Source organism: Microcaecilia unicolor, chromosome 1 (genome assembly GCF_901765095.1).
Source record: "Microcaecilia unicolor chromosome 1, aMicUni1.1, whole genome shotgun sequence".
Lineage (NCBI taxonomy): Eukaryota > Metazoa > Chordata > Amphibia > Gymnophiona > Siphonopidae > Microcaecilia > Microcaecilia unicolor.
The window spans coordinates 672,559,247-672,573,455 of record NC_044031.1 but is presented as its reverse complement, the minus strand read 5'-3'; the positions used below and the strand labels follow the sequence as shown (position 1 = coordinate 672,573,455).

General features: G+C 43.4%; 1 long non-coding RNA gene across 2 annotated transcripts in view; it reads right to left on the bottom strand.

The window, feature by feature from the left end:
* Nucleotides 1-203: 203 nt before the first annotated feature.
* Nucleotides 204-14,209, bottom strand: part of LOC115457785 — a 77,406-nt gene continuing 63,400 nt past the window's right edge. For both annotated transcript variants that reach the window (XR_003940001.1, XR_003940002.1), the window contains 3 exons: nucleotides 12,289-12,382; nucleotides 8,457-8,532; nucleotides 204-287 (listed from right to left, as the gene is read on the bottom strand). This is a non-coding gene — a long non-coding RNA (uncharacterized LOC115457785). The remainder of the gene's footprint in view (nucleotides 288-8,456; nucleotides 8,533-12,288; nucleotides 12,383-14,209) is intronic.

The window sequence follows — 14,209 nt, the reverse complement described above, 5'->3', positions numbered from 1 at the left end:
TTGTTTTTAGTGTTCCAGGAAATGTGATTGCTGAAACAAATTGATTTTGTTGAACTCAAAAATTAAAATAGTGGAAACAACTTGAAAGCTGGCCATAGTTCCAAGAATTTCTTTTCTTTGCACAAAAGTTATCTTACCTGCAAAGGAAGTAGACTGCAGCAGCTAAAAATACTCCAAGAAATATCGCCAGAACCAAGAAAGTGGTCAACAACCCACTTTTAGCTTGTGTTTTTTTGCTAGGGAGTAAAACTGCTTCACAACGGAGTCCTGTGTAATTATCAATACATCTATGGAATAAAATCAGTGAACAAAATTCTCACATATAAAATATTCATTTTATTGAATAAAAGTTTCATTATAATTGAAGCAATAGAGCCACTCAAAGTATGCATCTTCCATTTTAATTAAGGGACTCTTTACCAAACAATGTTAAAAAGTGGCCTTAGAGACCCTTATGTGAGTCTTCCTGTGCACTAAGGCCATTTTTACTGCTGGGGTAAAATGATGGAACTTCCTTTGTATTAATGGCTATGCGATAATTTTGCCATTAGCACATGGCCATTAAAACAGATTCACCAATATATAAGACTGGTTCCTAGTTTGTCAACTTATGCACCACCACAGCTTCTTCAACATTTATATTATTCGTCTGTTTTAATGGTGACCTCAGCGGTGCTCATTGCTAATACAAGAGAGAAGCAATGTGTCCAGCACCCACCTCTTCATTGGCTCACCCGATTACCATATATCATACTGTCTTTATATCTAGATTTTTATAATCTTTAAGTCAATACTTAATGTCAATACTCATATGAGCACGCAGCTTTGGAATACACTGCCGCGCAACTTAAGAACGATTTATGAACAAGCTTCCTTCCGCAAACAATTGAAGACCCATCTGTTCGAAACAATTTACGGAAAGATCCAAAACACATAGAGTCCACACTCACTGTTCATTAATGCGTCATACATCCACTTCTGACTCTCATCCCCCGTAATTCCACATCACTCATACACTTACTCACAGAAATATGTACACCATATGTTTTTGAGGCATATTTTCAAAGCACTTTGGGAGGCTAAGTTCCATAGGTTTCTATGGAACTTTGGGAGGCTAAGTGCTTTGAAAATGAGCCTCTTAGTGTCTCAATACTGCCCTTTAAGCTTCCCACTGTCTCCCGCCAATGTTTCTATGTTGATGTCCCATTGTTAAATTCCTAACGATACTTCGATGGTCTCGCATAACTTGTACAATGCAACCCATAACCAAGTTGTAACAAATGTATTTCCATTATTCATATCTTATTGTAAGCCACACTGAACCTGCAAAGAGGTGGGAAAATGTGGGATACAAATGCAATAAATAAATAAATACTTAAATACTCATCTTTTTGAGATATGTCAGACTTGGGGGTTAAAGCGTCCGACACGCATGTTTTGCCCATAGATGAGCTGTCTCAAGGACAATCCACCTAAGCCGTCTTCAGCGCCAGCTCGGCTATTTACTTTCTGGGACAACTCCTTGCAAAGATCTTTGCTAGGGGTTGTCCCAGAAAGTAAATAGCAGAGCTGGCGCTGAAGACGGCTTAGGGGGATTGTCCTTAAGACAGCTTGTCTATGGGCGAAACATGCGTGTCGGACGCTTTAACCCCCAAGTCTGACATATCTCAAAAAGATGAGTATTTAGCAATGAGCACCGCTGAGGTCACCATTAAAACAGACGAATAATATAAATGTTGAAGAAGCTGTGGTGGGAACCAGTCTTATATATTGGTGTTTCAATTGCGGTCCCAGAAATATATATTTACGGTTCTCGCCATTGGGATTGGCATTAAAACAGATTAGCACATGAGCACTTACTGCCACCCATTTTGAAGGCTGTAAGGGCTCATGCACTAACCTGCAATAACCAATTAACACAGAACATGCCCCCGCTGCGACAAAATGAATTTTATTTTTTAGCATATGGGTAGCATACACTCATCCTGAAATTACCACAGGATGTATCAGCACGCTCGCTGTTTTATTACTGCGGTAAGCACACGTTAGCACTTACCGCAGGTTTGTAAAAGGGCCCTTAAATCTTTAATGTCAAATTTAATAGTCTGCATCACACGTGCTGAAGTGGATTACAATAAAATCAGATAATAGTAAATACTAAATACAAACCAAATAATACAGTAAAGGAATAACAGCCAGTAGCACATCCAAACAAATATAAAACATACTCAATCCTAATCCACCGTGGAAGAACATTTTCAAAAGAACGCCCAAGTCAGAATTGGGATGTCCTGCATATAATGTTCAAAAAACCCCATCCATCTCACACCCATTTTAAAACAGGAAATACGTCAGAGTTTCCTTTTTGAAAATACATGAGAATGTCCAAAATGAGCAGCCATTTTACAAACTAAAACATCCAAATTATGAACACCAAAAAACGGTGATGAGAACATCTATCTGGCAGCACTAGTTCAAAAATGGCCACATAGACGTCTTTGCAGAGCAGAGGGGCAGCCTAGTGGTCAGTGCAGCGGACTGTAAACCAGGGCACCCAGGTTCATATCCTCCTACAACTCTTATTTTAAATGCTGAGTGTGGCGAAATGGTGAATTTTCCAGCATGTGAATTATAAGAATTTTTCATGAAGCGTATTTCTCTAGTTTAGCTAATAGGTGGTGTATGTTTTATGTTTAAAGCTGTTACAGAGAAATGACTGTTCCTTCTTTAGTGTAACACAAAGAGGAAGTAACCTGTAGTGATGTGACCAGTTACTTAAAAAAGAAAAATGTTCTGGGCTTTGATTGGCCCAGGAGCTCAAATTCAGTCTAGAAATACTGGATTTTTCTCCAGTCTCAGTTTAGAAATAGAGAAAGACCTTTTCACTGAGACCCTGTCAGAAGTTACATTCTGTAACCTGTGAGCAGCTATATTTCCTGTACTTCCCAGGTATTATCCAGGTAGTGATAAAATGTTTAGTTTTATAATTGATCCTTATTCAGTTACTTGTTATTTGCCTGTTATTTTCCATCTGTTTTTATAGTTCACTGTTCAATATTTTTTGTTACAATAAACCTTTTTTAAGTTTATTGATTCTGCTTGTCTGGACTGATTAAGAATCCTGGTGGTTTGTGTGTTGGGTCTGTGTTTTCTAGGAACTGTGGGACCACTGGGAATGTGGCTCCAGTACCCTAGAAATCACCGGGGTAACCTGAGAGCAGGAGACAGACTATCAGGCTTATTTTCAAAAGAGAAGGACGCCCATCTTTCGACACAAATCGGGAGATGGGCGTCCTTCTCCCAGGGTTGCCCAAATCAGCATAATCGAAAGCCGATTTTGGGCGTCCCCAACTGCTTTCTGTCGCGGGGACAACCAAAGTTCTCAGGGGCGTGTCTGAGGCGTAGCGAAGGCGGGTTTTGGGCGTGCCTAACACATGGGCGTCCTCGACCCATAATCTAAAAAAAAGGGCGTCCCTGACGAGCACTTGGACAACTTTACTTGGTCCTTTTTTTCTTATGACCAAGCCATGAAAAGGTGCCCGAACTGACCGAGGATGACCTCCCCTTACTCCCCCAGTGGTCACTAACCCCCTCCCACCCTCAAAAAAAAAATTAAAAAAATGTTTTTTGCCAGCCTCTATGCCAGCCTCAAATGTCATACTCAGCTCCATCACAGCAGTATGCAGGTCCCTGGAGCAGTGTTAGTGGGTGCTAAAACCCACCAGAAACCCACTGTACCCACATCTTGGTGCCCCCCTTCACCTGTAAGGGCTATGGTAGTGGTGTACAGTTGTGGGTAGTGGGTTTTGGGGGGCTCAGCACACAAGGTAAGGGAGCTATGTAGCTGGGAGCTTTTTCTGAAGTCCACTGCAGTGCCCCCTAGGGTGCCCAGTTGGTGTCCTGGCAGTGAGGGGGACCAGTGCACTATGAATGCTGGCTCCTCCCATGACCAAAGGGCTTGGATTTGGTCATTTCTGAGATGGGCGTCCTTAGTTTCCATTATCGCCGAAAATCAGAAATGACCAAGTCTAAGGACAACCATCTCTAGGGACAACCTAAATGTCAAGATTTGGGCGTCCCTGATCATATTATCGAAATGAAAGATGGATGCTTATCTTGTTTCGATAATACGGGTTTCCCTGCCCCATCATGAGGACATCCTCAGGAAAACTTGGGCACCCCTTTTGATTATGCCCCTCTATGCATTTACCAATTGTTTTGATTCATTTGCTTATCTTGAAGATTTTGTTTTCTTCCTTCACAAATTCTGTTGCTTCCTTCCCAGGTTCTCAACACCCTACTCCAGAACTGTCAAGGCGGTTGGGACCCAGTTGGTGGAAGGAGGGTGCTAGTGTAGAGAACATGCCCAGGTGCAGGCGGACCTGAGCTGTGCTGGGGATAGACCCTCTAAGTGGCCGCAGGGTTAGCCCTAGGTGAGTGGTTAGGCATTTTGTGACACTGAGCCTTCCAGAAACAGGGAAATACCTGACTGTATACCATCTCAATAATCTTCAGACTTGCAGATGTCATAAATATTTAGGTACAGTAGGTATATGTCTGTAGGTTGTAAGGAATATGAGGGGGGTAGGAGGGAAGACGGCAAGAGAAAGGAGCAGATCCTATTCCCCAGAGAAGTGGAGAAAAGAGAAAGACTACAACTCCAGTCCCCAAGAGGAGCGCAACCTAGAATGCAGGACGTTTCCCAGCAGTCCCGGAGGGAGGCATACTATTGCAGCAGGGACTTCCATTCCCATCAGCCCCCGGAGGAGGTTGAGAGAAGGACAAGGGTGGGGAATTGGAAAATCCTGACACAGAGAACTAGGCTAGGGGTGGAGGTCCTGAATCTGCCCAATCAAGGAAAGAAGGGGCTGCTGGGAGAGGGGTGTGGGGAGGAATCCATGGACTGGCAAGGGGCAGAAAAGGGAGAGGAAAGAGGAGGAGCTGATGGATACCTCAGCTCTAGCTAAACTAAAAGGTGAGATAAAGCAGCAGATGGGAGCTTGGTATGGGAGCTGGGTGAAAAAAGGAAGAAGGTAGTTTTCTCCAAAGGGGAGCTGAGAAGCTGTTTTTCCTGGAGGGTCCAATGGGGAGAGGTGGCTGGCCCAGTGGGTGGTGCTTTTGAACCCTGTGGAAACTGCTTTACATAAACTGCTGGGATTTTGAATCCTTTGAAATGCTTTACACGAACTGCTGTGATTTTGATCCTTTGTTGAACCTTTGGGAAATTGCTTTGCATAAACTGATATAAATATATATGGCCCTGACTGAGTTGCTGAGTCATTATATTGAGTCGGGGTTGAGAGGAGCCTAGGAGAGTGGAGCAGTGCATGAGCTTCTGCGGGATTTCCTGGAAAAATCCCTGGACGTCTGTGGGGGAGGGAGGCATTCCTGAACAAAGCAGAGCGCAGGTCCTTCACAAGGTATATGTCTGTTTCTTGAGGGCTCACAATTTAGAATGAAGTGGGAATTGAACCTAGGTCCCTTGGTTTACTATCCACTACACTGATCACTAGGCTGCTCCTCAAACCAGTTTTCTGCTTTACTCAGAAAGTCCATAATATCTGAAGCTGTCATACAGCCTGGTATTCCTTTCTGGCTTCACTTTCAGGGGAGAGGGACAGCAACCACTGGGGGGATTCATAAGGAGTCATGCCGTAAGCCCTCCAGTGGCCAGCTGGTAGGTCAGAGCACCTTTTTGTACCTTGGATGTGATTGAAACATGTTTAAATAAAAACGTCCTTCATTTTAGACTTGGACATTTCTTGCCATTCGATTATTGCTGTTGGATGTCCTAATTTTGGGTCCATCCTAGTCCTGCCCAAAACAACCCATAGCTTGTCCCCTTCCTATTTGGACAAACTGCTGTGTAGGTCCAATTCTGCTGTTCCAAAATCGCACATTTGGACGGTTTTGGTAGATGGACATTTTTTTTTGCCCATTTTGAGATGTCTATGTGCTTTGAAAATGAGCCCCTAAATGTAGTAGAGTGTGTGCATGGCCTGTGGTGAGGCTTGTAGAGACAAATAAGGCCAGTATCAGAATAAAATGAAAAATATTTATTTACACTAGCAGAAAACTTGGCTGACTTCTCTTGCAGGCTCAGAACAGGATTACAACCGTGTACTCTATACATACACGCTCCTACCATTCCTTCCTTCTTCCAGTCTGGGCCTTCTGTACCTGAGCTTTTAAGTTTCTTTCCCACCCCAGCCCATGCATCAATTACAACTTTGACTTTAAATCCTTATTTTTAATATTCATCTGCACTGGGAGTAACTATCCAGCTCATAATCGAAAGTGATCGCCGGCCATTTCCCGACACAAATTGGGAGATGGCCGGCGATCTCGGAAAAGCGGCAAAATCAGTATAATTGAAAGCTGCTTTTTTTGACAGCATCGTCGCTTTCCCGTTGCCTCGCCGGCAAAAGTTCAAAGGAGCATGTCGGAGGCGAAGCGAAGGCGGGACATGGGCAGGTATGGGCGTGGCTACCAGATAGCCGGCTTTCGCCGAAAATGGAAAAAAAAACGGCGTTAAGCAGTACTTTGCCGGGTTTACTTGGTCCTTTTATTTTCACGACCAAGCCTCAAAAAGGTGCCCCAACTCACCAGATGACCACTGAAGGGAATGGGGGAAGACCCCCCCATACTCCCCCAGTGGTCACCAACCCCCTCCCATACTAAAAAAATAAAAATAAAAACCTTTTTTGCCAGCCTCAAATGTCGTACCCACTTCCATGACAGCAGAATGTGTTCTATCCTCTGACAGCCTTTCCCTGGTTGTGATTTGGCTCTCGGGTGAGTGTGACACCTTTTCTGTTAGGTGCCCTGCAGAGTCACATCAGCAATGCATTGTGGTGGGTGTAGGGTAGTGGGCTCTACTCCCATGGTGCTTTTCCCCCTGCTAACTGAGTCAGAGTGTGCCCTGTTGTGTTTCCGGTAGTCCATGAGGTAGTGGCCATTTTTGTAAGGCAGTTTTAGATCCCTTTCATGAGTTACCCACGTTAGAGAACTTAGTTCTTACCTTGAATGTGGCTGAAAGAGGGCATTGTACACCATTCTACCAGCTCTGACCTACTGCTAATCTCAGTACCAGGGAGACTCTTTGCCAGTGGGGCACAACCTCTGATCTGCAGTTAACTGTGAGTAAACGTGCTTATTCAAATAAAGGACTTTTTCAAAGAGATTAGTCTTCAGGTGTCAACTGGTGTGCCAAGGTTATACAGCAGCAACAAGTCCTAGAGGCCTGCATGTATACAGGTCCCTGGAGCACTTTTAGTGGGTACCGCAGTGGACTTAAGGCAGGCGGACCCAGGCCCATCCCCCCCCCCACGTACCTGTAACACTTGTGCTGGTAATGGGAGCCCTCCAAAACCCACTGTACCCACATGTAGTTGCCCCCTTTACCCCTAAGAGCTACGGTAGTGTTGTACATTTGTTGGTAGTGGGTTTTGGGGGGGGGTTGGGGGGCTCAGCACCCAAAGTAAGGGAGCTATGCATGTGGGAGCTGTTTCTGAAGTCCACCGCACTGACCCCTAGGGTGCCCAGTTGGTGTCCTGGCATGTGAGGGGGACCAGTGCACTACAAATGCTGGCTCCTCCCACGACCAAATGCCTTGGATGTCACCGGGTTGGAGATGGCCGGCATTTTTTTCCATTATCGCTGAAAAACAAAACCGGCCATCTCAAACCCGGCGACATCCAAGGCATTTAGCCGGGCTAAACCGTATTATCGAACAAAAAGATGGCCGGCCATTTTTTTCAATAATACGGTTCCGGCCAGTTGTAGCGCCACCGCCAACATAGATCGCCGGCGATCTATTTGGCCGGCGACGTTCGATTATGCCCCTCCACGTGAACAAAAGAGTTAGAAGGTACCTCACTTGAACCATTCAGACTCCATCACATGTAAAGTAATCTGTCATACAGTTACATTCAGAGGTGCCTAGTTCAAATCCCACTACTGCTCCTCGTGATCTTGGGCAAGTCACTTAACCCTTCATTGCCTCAGGCACAAAATTAGATTGTGAGTCCTCCAGGGACAGGGAAATACCCAATGCACCTGAATGTAACTCACATTGAGCTACTATTGAAAAAGGTGTGAGCAAAATCCAAATCCAAATATGGGTGCGACCAAGTTTTTATGGGACTCACAGAAAGCATCTTAATGAATTAAAACAATTACTATGGTGTCAGTTTGTCCATTTTGAGACCATTTAGGTGGCCATGATGAATAACTATTTAGGAAGACTGGCATGCAAAAATAGTAATTATTTAAAGCCAAAATAAGGGGGTGTTAGGAGAACCACATAGCAACAAATTTAAAGCAGCCACAACCAACAGAATCCATTAACTGGCTCATTCCTCTATGTATAGGCATCACTCCTTTCTGATATGCAAAACCACTTGCCTAATGTCAGCAATGTATAACTTAATGGCATGAAGTAAAGAAATACCTACCTACGTTTCAAATTGCATGTAATCTTTCTAAAGCACGTATCTGTCTTGGTTTCACAGGAATCAATGGAGAAAATAACTGCATGAATACAAATAAAGTTTGCCCAGTACAAAGCATTTAATCATTGACTTGGGAAAATTTAAGTATCATATGGTGCTGCAGCTTTTACAAGTTAATATGTTGGCAAACCCCAGTTCTATTATTAAAGAATTTGATTAAGAGATATCTAGGTCATGGAGGATAACACGCCATACTAAGATGACTAAACAATTTTTTTTTAGTAATTCAAGGAAGCACTAAACAAAACTGGCTATTTTGAAGGCCAAAGGTACAGATGATCAAGGACCTGGTGGAACTATGAGCACAATTATACCACTCTTCATGTAGAGAAGAGGTACAGAGGAAGGGAGGTGGGAGCCAGGTTAACAAGGGACACTCATTATCCACCACAAGCACAGAATTAAAATAGCTCTGCTCACTATGAAATGCTTGAAACTATTAAGACATCACTATCACAGAAGAATATATGGGCATTAGGCTGGAACAAGGAAATACTCCACTACATCCATCACTAGTAAGCAAACCTGGATGTTCAGATTAAAGTAATAATAATAGTGCTCATCATTTTTATAATAGTATGGATGTACACTGTACAATGGAGATAGGTACAAAGCTTATGGTTTTGGTACATGGTTCCAAGGTTTATGAAGTGTAACTGGTAGCACCAATGCCTGAGTTATCTCAAAAAGGCCCTTCTGAGTTTCTCTTCATTCTCTCTTGCTCTCTTATTGGATGCTTGCTGTCTCCTGTAATGGGCTTAATAGAGTAAGTGTCACGATTGTGGTCGTGACCCCTCTCAGACTTACCTTTTTTTAAATTTTTTTTAATTGTACCCCGCGCTTTCCCACTCATGGCAGGCTCAATGCGGCTTAGGTACTTATTTGTACCTGGGGCAATGAAGGGTTAAGTGACTTGCCCAGAGTCACAAGGAGCTGCCTGTGCCTGCAGTGGGAATCGAACCCAGTTCCCCAGGACCAAAGTCCACCACTCTAACCACTAGGCCACTCCTCCACTCCACACCTTATTTCTGGGGGTCAGCTTCTGAGCTGGCTTTTGTCTGTCCTTCCTGAGTTAGCTCTGTCTCTGTATGCTGGCTGCTCCCAGCATGGTTCTAATTGCTTCACTATACTGCACCTGTGTGTGTTGCCTGAGTTAGCTCTGCCTCTGTCTCTGTGTGCTGGCTGCTTCCAGCATGGCTCTAATTACTCCACTATACAGCATCTGTGTGTGTTGAGCCTCTCTGTGCTTCAGTATACTTTCTGCCTGAGTCCTGTAGCTGTGACATCATCCGTCAGGCTGTGACATCATCCGTCAGGCCCTTGATAAGGAAGTGGTGTTCTTCCATTCAGGGCCTTTGCAAACACCAAAGGTCCAGGTCAGTGTTGGTGCAGTGAGCACCTCTGCCTTGTCTTGCTTTGCCTTGCTTCATAGGTATTGTTCCTAGTTTGTATTCCTTGTTTGTTTGTATCTGGAATCCTATTCTGTTGGCTCCCTTTCCTTCCTGTCTGTGTAACCCTGAACCCCTTGTGTAGTTAGCACTGCAGCCCTGTTGTTGTCTAGATGCCTGTGGGCACTTCTGAATCCTGGCTGCTGTTGGTTTCCTTTCCCTCCTGTCTGAGAACCTTGAATCCTTTGTGCAGTTAGCACTTCTACCTTGCTTTTTGTCTAGGTGCCTGTGGGCATGTCTGAATCCTGGCTGCTGTTGGTTTCCTTTCCCTCCTGTCTGAGAACCTTGAACCCTTTGTGCAGTTAGCACTTCTACCTTGCTTTTTGTCTAGGTGCCTGTGGGCATGTCTGAATCCTGGCTGCTGTTGGTTTCCTTTCCCTCCTGTCTGAGAACCTTGAACCCTTTGTGCAGTTAGCACTTCTACCTTGCTTTCTGTCTGGGTGCCTATGGGCACTGCTGTATCCTGGTTCCCTGTTTCCTTGGGTTCCTGCCCCACCCTGGTTAGTCAAGCTTGTCTTAAAGTTCTTCTCCCTGTATAGTATCTGTATTTCCTCTGTTGGGGCTGGTTGGCTTCAGCTTCAGTACCCCTCCTGCTTGTGTCTGCCCTGCTTGCTTTCAGTTTCCTTCCAGTCCGGTCTGTTTGGAAATCCTGTATCCTATCCTGAACCCTGCAGTGGTCTGGCTTGTTTAGTGTCCCTCCTAGTGTGAGTTCTCGGGTGTTCCTGCCTGCTAATTCCAGTACCAGTTTTCCTCCAAGCCCTGCCGACTGTCTGTACCCGGGGACTTAACCCCCGGGGAATAGCGGCTAAGTGTAGGTGAAGCCTAGGTCCAGTCCCGTGTGTTCCTGTCCAGTGTGCTCCAGTCCAGTGCGTTCCAGTCCGTGTGTTCCGGCTCGCTTGTCCGCGTCTGCAGTCCTTGCCTTTGCCGGTGTGCTAGCCCAGTGTTGGTTGGTGAGTTTTGCCTGCTGCTGCCACTCCTCGTCAGCAGCCCAAGGGCTCACGATTGCTCCAGAGTCCTCGCCCGCGTGCTCCGAACCTGAGAACCTGACAGTACGCCCACTCTTATAATCACTAAAGTGTACCTCAAATGCACATACATTAAGTGGAAAGTGAACTAGCATTTCCTCTATATCCTCGTACTGTTTATAATATACTATTAATTTGTGAGAATAAAACAGGAGATGGGTTTCAGCTGTGCCACATCCTCCAGCTGGCAAATGTGTAAAGAAAAATGGGAGTATAAGTAATTATGTCAATAAATGTTTTCTAAACAAAGAAGTTTTCAATTCTTTCCTTAAGACTAAATAAAAAGGTACAGTTTTTAGTTCACTTGGCAAAGAAACCCAGACCTGAACAGCTTGATAAGATAGTGGTTTCAAGTAGTTTCATATTTCATACTCCTAAAAAAGGAAGGAAAAATAGAGTAGACAAGATACTCCAGCTTGAGAAAGATCAGGATGAGAAGGAAAGGAAAACAGGTCCCCTTAATACTCTACACTTAAACCATCAAATAATTTAAAGACCAGACAAGTTAATTTAAAAATAATACAGGCCTGAAGAGGTAACCAGTGTAAACTAATTAAACACATCATAACCCTGTTCAATTTTTTCAAATGAAAGATCATTTTGGACACTGTATTTTGAAGAATTTGGAGCTTAGAAAGTGTGCAGTATAGACCACTGCAATAATCTAAGGGGCTCTTTACTAAAGGGTTGAAACACCTTCAGTACGCGCCATTTCCTGCGCTACAAAAATATTTATATTATGTAGCGCCGGCACTTAACTGGCGGTAATTGGGCAATGCCGCACTGGTTACCGCTGGGTTAGCTTGGCAGCCCTTACTGCCACCTCAATGGGTAGCGGTAAGTGCTCCCCCCAAAATGGCTGCGCGGTTCACATACCGCATGGCCATTTCTTTTCCAGCAAAAAAGATAGCCTTTTACCCGCTGCAGTAAGAGGGGGCCTCAGCATGTGTCAAAAACACGTGCCGATGCTAGTGCAGGTCCCCTTTTACTTCAGCTTAGTAAAAGGACCCCTAAATGTGAAAAAGTGTGCTATTTGAATGCATGCCTTCTAAAACATTTGCTTCTCTTTTCACTGCTCTCTATTTCTCTACTGGGTATTACCAGTGTTGGTTCACTCAGAACCGTTAGTGCCTGATGATGTTTGACACTACCCAAAAGTCCAATAAATCCCAATAAATAAAAGATCATATATTTTATATTGCTGAAGTTACATGTTCACTTAACTAGTATGACTGAAAGAAGAAATCAGTATCAAGTTCATTTATACACCCCCCCCCCCAATAATAATTAGATTACACTCACCTGCAATATGGGCTAGGATCAGAAGGAACCATATAGCAAATTCCCCCATTTAAACAGAACGAACTATGATTGGTTCCACAGGGTTCTCCATGGTCTAAAATGAACAAATGCATACAAAAATCTTGTTTTTACTTTATTTACAGATCAGTTATACAGTTCAATCTTTCTAACATGTGAATGGAAAACAAGGTAAAGTTTATTCTCACCTGTTAATTTTCTTTCCTTGAGCCTGCTAAATCAGTCCAGACGATTAGTTTTCTACTTCTCAGGGGATTGAAGTTTTCATATTCTGGCCTTTTGTGCCCTTTCTCCCCAGGGCCTACCACTTCCTGATACTCCAGAAGCTGCCAGTTTTTATGCTCTGTAAGCAACTGCTTTAGAAATTAAAATTTTCTTCCTCTAGCAACTTGGACCTCTCTGTCCATCCTGCATCAGATCATCCATCCCACGGAGGAAGGTGACCACCCTAAACCTCATGGGGTAAAGGCTGGAGCTTCTCCAGACCTTCGTTCTTTGTCAAACTGCATTAGAGAGAATCCCATTTTACCAGATTATACCCGATGGCCTTAAGAAGAACCTTGGAAGAGTCCCTCAGGCCCCCATCTCTCCTAAGAGGAGACGGATTTGCCCTCTGAAGGATGTTAAGATGTCAGCCCACCTAGGCAAAGGCTGGAAAACTTCACATTCCTGAGAAAGAGAAAACTAATTATCTGGACTGATCTAGCAGGATAAGGAAATAAGTGATTTTCTATCTCAACACTACCTGAAATAAGATATCAAACAGCAAAAGGAACAGACAAAAACAAAGGCAAAGCTCTAGAAGCCTAAAGCAATAAAAAATATGGCTGCATTTCTGAAGTAGGCCATGAACACTGTAAGGCTGTTTTAGATTCTTTAATTTGTAATTCATCAATTTGTATTTTGTATTTCTTATCTTTTCATTACTTTTTATTCTTTAATTTATTTAGGGCTGCATTTTGATTAAAATTTGCAATCATGATTAATTGTGTGATAAATCGTATGTTATTTATTTATTTATTTATTTACTTATTTTTCCTACTGCAGCTCCTTGTGACTCTGGGCAATGGAGGGTTAAGTACATAAGTATTGCCATACTGGGAAAGACCAAAGGTCCATCGAGCCCAGCATCCTGTTTCCAACAGTGGCCAATCCAGGTCACAAATACCCGTCAAGATCCCAAAAAGTACAAAACATTTTATACTGCTTATCCCAGAAATAGTGGATTTTCCCCAAGTCCATTTAATAACGGTCTATGGTCTTTTCCTTTAGGAAGCCGTCCACACCTTTTTTAAACTCTGCTAAGCTAACTGCCTTTACCACATTCTCTGGCAACGAATTCCAGAGTTTAATTACACGTTGAGTGAAGAAAAACTTTCTCCGATTCGTTTTAAATTTACTACATTGTAGTTTCATCGCATGCCCCCTAGTCCTGGTATTTTTGGAAAGTGTGAACAGATGCTTCACAACTACCCGTTCAACTCCACTCATTATTTTATAGACCTGTATCATATCTCCCCTCAGCCGCCTTTTCTCCAAGCTGAAGAGCTCTAGCCGCTTTAGCCTTTCCTCATAAGGATGTCATCCCATCCCCTTTATCATTTCGTCGTTAAGTGAAGGAGTGCAGGGGGGGGGGGGGGGAATACCATTAATCACAATTAAAATTTTAATCAAAATGCAGCCCTAAATAAAAATTCATTATCAAGTAGAATGTTTTAGAAAGCATTAGGTTGTGTGCATCATGACTGGTTGCATTTTCTGACTTAACTTGTAACATTCCTGATTACTATAAATGAATTAAAAATTCAAAGTCAAACTTGAACTATATAGATTTGGATCCATTTCAAATTTGTTAAATGTTCAGATTTTCCTTAAATTTGTTGGGGACATTCACTGACCTCAT